General features: G+C 36.6%; 1 long non-coding RNA gene across 3 annotated transcripts; it reads left to right on the forward strand.

Annotated features, from left to right (window-relative positions):
- Positions 1 to 1,096: 1,096 nt before the first annotated feature.
- Positions 1,097 to 5,301, forward strand: LOC136247296 (uncharacterized). Of its 3 annotated transcripts, XR_010697321.1 has the most exons (6): positions 1,097 to 1,206; positions 3,577 to 3,661; positions 4,003 to 4,331; positions 4,429 to 4,576; positions 4,828 to 5,037; positions 5,123 to 5,301. It is a non-coding gene; the product is annotated as an uncharacterized lncRNA (long non-coding RNA). The 3 variants fall into 3 exon arrangements; XR_010697320.1 differs by having other exon boundaries at positions 4,003 to 4,576; XR_010697322.1 differs by lacking the exon at positions 4,003 to 4,331.
- Positions 5,302 to 5,573: the final 272 nt, after the last annotated feature.

Consider the following 5,573-nt stretch of genomic DNA (forward strand, 5'->3'; position numbering starts at 1 on the left):
TTTTTATGTTCAGTAATTCTTATGCATAACTATAGCATCTTGTTGCATTTGGTTGGTGACGTATTCTGAACAGTTTTGACATAATATTATGCTTATGCTTATATATCTTTTGGATAAGAAATACTCACAACTTTGTTTACCATGCATGTAATGGGAACATTTAGGGTGATAAAGGGGATATAAGCTAATTGCATGATGGTAAGAGATGACTGTTTTATGACAGTTTAGATTGTTCTAATACAGTATCTTGATATTGTTAATATAACTTTAAGGACATGGCTGAAGAAGTGGGCACTCCTTGTACCCTCTTCGATTTTTAAGCCCACTACCAAGTTGCTTTTGTTAACTAGCTAATGTTTGCCCACTACCAAGTTGCTTTTGTTAACTAGCTAGCTAATGTTTTTAACATTAAATGTGACTGGGCCTGCGATAATAGGGCACGTGGGCACAAACTACGCCACACCACTTAACTTCCCATATCTCAGTAGTGGGATAAAATAGTTTCATTCTGTAACTTATATTGTAAAGCAAACTAAATGCTTAATAAGTGCTGAACATTTCATGGCCAAACAATAATAGAATACGAAGTTATTACACATCAAAGTTTGAAAAAGTAGGTAATTTTTATGTGCCCACATGCCCTATTTTCGCAGGCCCAGTCACATTTATGAATAGCACTGAAGGGAAGGTTGCATTTATTTATATTTCATTTATTTCAGTATTAAGGCTGTACAGCACTTTGTGCTATCTTATATTGCTACCAATAACGTTTAGCTAGCCCATATAAAGGTACGCAAGAAATTGACACATTAGTTACTTGTATGAATTCAGTTGTTACCACAATTAAAACCCTTAAACCCGCAGAAAACTTTTCGGAAATGCGTGTTTACACAATATGGGCATACATGGCGACACTAGGTGGGGTAACTTAATTCTTACAGCCTACAAATACACATAGATTAAAAGTGTGTTTACTGGGTTATTTGGAGAAGGTTAAATGAACACTGTAACTACAGTGGCTTACTTGATATGAAGCGGTGAACGACGAGTCACATCTCCGTGTTCCAAAATTTTTGCCACGTATTTAATTTCGATTGTGGGTTTACTCACGTGAGTCATATATGGCCTGATGCAGAATTTCACGAAGAGTTGCTGTTGCAAAGCGATAGGATCAGCTACCATCGAGTTATCGACCATTTTATAAAGGTATGTAAAGGTTTTGCGTGTTTTCTTACAGAAAAGTTATTCTCACGGCTGGTTTTGACTTCACCATTTAGCGTTAGCGCGGCGGGTAAAACTCTAGGTATCATTTTGACCCTTGCTACATCACGAGTAGAATGACATAAATTGCATAACCATGGAATGGACGCTCCGAAAGTTACAGTGCTTTGTGCAAAGCATGCGTATTTATTAAATGTAAATCCAGTTTTCTGGATTATGAGAGTTTAAGGGTTAAGTAGGTATCTAACCACTTATCTAATATATATATAAGTTATCTACACCATGCAAAATCTACAGTTCATAATAGTAATAAGCTTGCAATAATGTCTGGGAAATGCTTACTAGATGAAATGGAAGCATTTATAAGGGAGAAAATAAAAAAGGAGAGATGGACCCACAAAAGACTTAGTCTTCACTTACAGCACAGGTTTCCTGGCAAGAGAGGACTGAGCGTTTCCTCTTTGGATTGGTTTGCAGCAGTGTTCTTTTTCATTTATTACTGCATTAGCTAGTCAATATACGGTATGGCATGACTAAATCAGTAGCTAGCTAAGCATGCTAGCTATATGGCTCCACTGCCCGCTATATGGCATGCCAGCAACTAGTGCTGGTGTTCTGATCAGCTAATAAAGCTTATAGTTACAATCACAGTCGATTTGAGAGAAAACCATCATTACATGAGAAAAATAAAAAGTATGTGTGACCTTGGGCTGCATGCGACCACAAAGTAGGCTGTTTTAGCTAAAGTTAGTATTCGAGTCGGGAAGCTTGCACCAGCAGTGCAAAGTGATAATGTAACACCATAAAACCATTGTTTATCTCTAAGAGAGGGATCTAAAGAGCCCCCTTCACTCCATTTTCTTTAAAGATCAAGATACTCTAATTGAACAGTCAGTTATTCTCTATTCAGGAGGGGCGGATCCAAGGGGAGGGGGAGGCTAAGGGGTTATGCCCCCACTTTTGCTTTATCAACTTGTAGTTGCCCCTTATAGCCCTAGATTCTGTATATACATCGTTTTTGACACAAAGCATGTGATGCTTTTAATATTAGAGGTCATAAGTTATAGCACATATAGTTATGATATTGCTCTATTTAAAAAAAAATCATGCTGAAACCACTCTCAAATTCACTTTAGAGAGCCTAATTTCCAAAATTGTCATGACCATATGACTATGCATTGATGAACATGATCTCTTAATATCTGCATAATAACCATTCAGCATCACAAAAATTATTTCTCAGTCACCTGTGCATGTGTTGTTATGTCTGTAACCAGTTCCACCCCCCCTCCCCCATTTGGAAAAATCCTATATCCGCCCCTGATATTTATTTATTATTACTGTACATGGAAGCACCCAGTGCTGGTTAGCTACAAACATTTACATAGTTACAAAGATTATACATGTAACAAAACAGTCATGCACATCACATTATCATTATCAACACATATGAACTGGATATTAGCTATTGAAATAATTAATACAGAATATGTAACTCAGGATGAATTTCTAGACCAGATACTGTAGGTGGTACAAAACTAGCTAAGTGTGAACTTATGCATGCTAGTCTGCAGTACATTGAGCATGGAATATAAATAAACTTATAGCTACCATGATCATGCAAATACTTGGGTGCATACATCTGGCACATACTCGATCAATTGAAGTAAGAACTCAAACTAAGTTGAGTTTTGTACAACAAGGTTTATCAGCAGCCAGCTTTTTTTGTTGCAGACCCTTCCTTCCCATGAGACAAAAATCCTGGAGTTACAAAGCCTTCAGATGAAATAATATATTATTAACAATAAGTCAGGCATTATTTTTACATAGTTTGAATTAAATCAAGTGGTCAAAGTGAAATTACACACTCAAACTTGTTGATCCTGGTGGCGAGTGCTGTTCAATAGTGACTAGACAGGTATGATTTTTGCTGGTCACATGGAATGCATTTCTATCTCTGTTAGCTAAGGCTCACCGAACATTATGACCATGAAGAACATCTAGCTATGTATACAAATATACTTGTTAAATGTGGTTGCACGTATAGCTATCATTGATATGTGTGCCACATGCCTTTTAAACCAAAGTAGGATGCATATGGCAAGGTTTGCTAGTGAATACATGATGGCGAGAGTAATGTAGATTCTATAAAGACAATCTATTATAAAACTAAAAAAGAGTCAGATTGAAAAATGTAGGTAGCCATATTGGGACCGACAAACAGCTTTAAATTCTTCTGACCATGAATCTCATTGCCACTTCACTCAATGATTGGAGTAATGTATAGATCATAAGATTACATAATGCATTAGTTTATATATACGTATACAGTCAGCTAGTTATTTCATTCTGTAGATTTTGTCGTGAAAGAGACATACACAAGACAAGCAGGCTCACAAAAGCTGAATTAGATAGGATTGTAACCGCCGCTGTCAGTGAGGTGAGTTAGCTCTTTCCATTGTGTCAATTTATCTTTTGACATTCATTGACATTAATACATATAAATGTGTTATACATTTAAATATATCATAGTGTGCAAACCCAGCAATATGTAGTACTGGAATTAGTTGAATTTAATTTTTAAAATATAATGAGCCTTTACACATGGCAAGGTTGCTCAACAGGTAGTTAGCTAGTATATACAGTAATATGCAATTGGATTGGATAAGTGATAAAGTGATATTATCTATCTTAACATGAAAAAATACAACAAATAATATTACATTGTTTAGTTTATTTCATTGTTAGTATTATCAGATTTGTCTAACATTTGAAAACCAGGTGGGTCCAGTGTATGGACGTCGAACATTGACTAGGGTATTGGCATCCGAAGGACTCAAAGCTGGAGAGAAGAGAATAGGGGAGTCTCTGAGGCTTGTTTCGCCTCTGTACTTTCAAGCCTGCAGACACTCTGTTGCTGGGATGACAAACCCTGGAACCTACCAGGCAGATTATTTTGGTCAGTAACTGCACATCGACCAAAACGAGAAGAACGTGATGTTCAGAGTAACGCACACATGTGCAGTTGCTGGATTTAGCTGTAAAATTGTGGTGTTTACTACTATGCCAATCAAAACCACTACACTGTTTACGAGACAGTGTATATACAGGTATTACGTTACGCACTACAAGTATAATACGTGCTATATGTACTGTACATACTACCATCTCATGTATATGTACAAGTGTCTGTTTATTATTGTTTAGACAGATCATCTGCCACTATGGAATGTGGGATCAACTCAGGGTTGATCAGGGGAAGTAGTGGTGTCTAATGCTGTACATGCAGGAACAGCTGGCAGAATATAGAAGAAACCCTTCTGCACCACCTCATTTGCAAACATCCTCAACCCAGGTGAGATTTTGTGACGGGATGAAATAACCTTAACCTTCTTATAGTAAAATTAACAATGTCAGCAACTACTAAAGTAGATATTTCAATTGGATACACATACAGGATAAATAACTTTGATACATTTTAAAGATCGGATAAAATATTAGCATTGATGCAAAATTAAATTTTAATTAACAAGCAGTACATACACACTATTATGCTATACAGTGTACTTGTTAGTATTGGATAATGTGTTGACTTTTGTATAATAGAATCTTGTGGTTGAAAGGATCCGGGTTGAAGTCAATGGAAGGGTAAGCTATCCGATTAAGGCCATCCTAATTGAATGCAAGAAAACCACGATTTTAACTTGGAACATCATCATGACGATGTCAAATTTTGTGTCTCCTGGTATAGCATCCAAGTTAGCCAAGTAGGGATGAAAAAGTTTGTGGCTGCCTGGAATGAGCATCGGATCCGAGGTATATCAAAAAAAATTAATGCACAGTGTTTATGCATAACTGTCACTAAATCTTATAAGTTATATCATCATTTCTTTTTGTACAGGCAGGGATATTCCAAACGTGCTGATGGCTCAAAACAATCAGACAAAACCTATTGACAACTCCGTGGTCCCAGCAGCCGACGAAGCTGGCAGACAATATGAAGAGAATGGAGGTACTGTTCAGTGAGTTCAGACAAGATCCATTGGCAGAATGGAAGGATTTGGTGACTACTAGGATGGAGACAACATTTACTGAACAATCTCCAAGCTTTGAAGATATTTTTCACAGCTTAGTGAACAATAACAAAACAATGTTTCGTGATGGACTTTTATGTTTTATTGCTATAACCATGCAGCTTAAAGCACAACTGTAAGAATCTTGTGCATGTATGTTACTTTTTCACTGAATCTAGTTTATCTGCAGTATTATACATGCGTAATTGGTGTAATTTTGTATATCTTTAAAATTCCAATAATAGTGGAGTCATCCAGCAGTGGTATTGTGACCAATGT

The sequence above is a fragment of the Dysidea avara genome, chromosome 2 (assembly GCF_963678975.1).
Source record: "Dysidea avara chromosome 2, odDysAvar1.4, whole genome shotgun sequence".
Lineage (NCBI taxonomy): Eukaryota > Metazoa > Porifera > Demospongiae > Dictyoceratida > Dysideidae > Dysidea > Dysidea avara.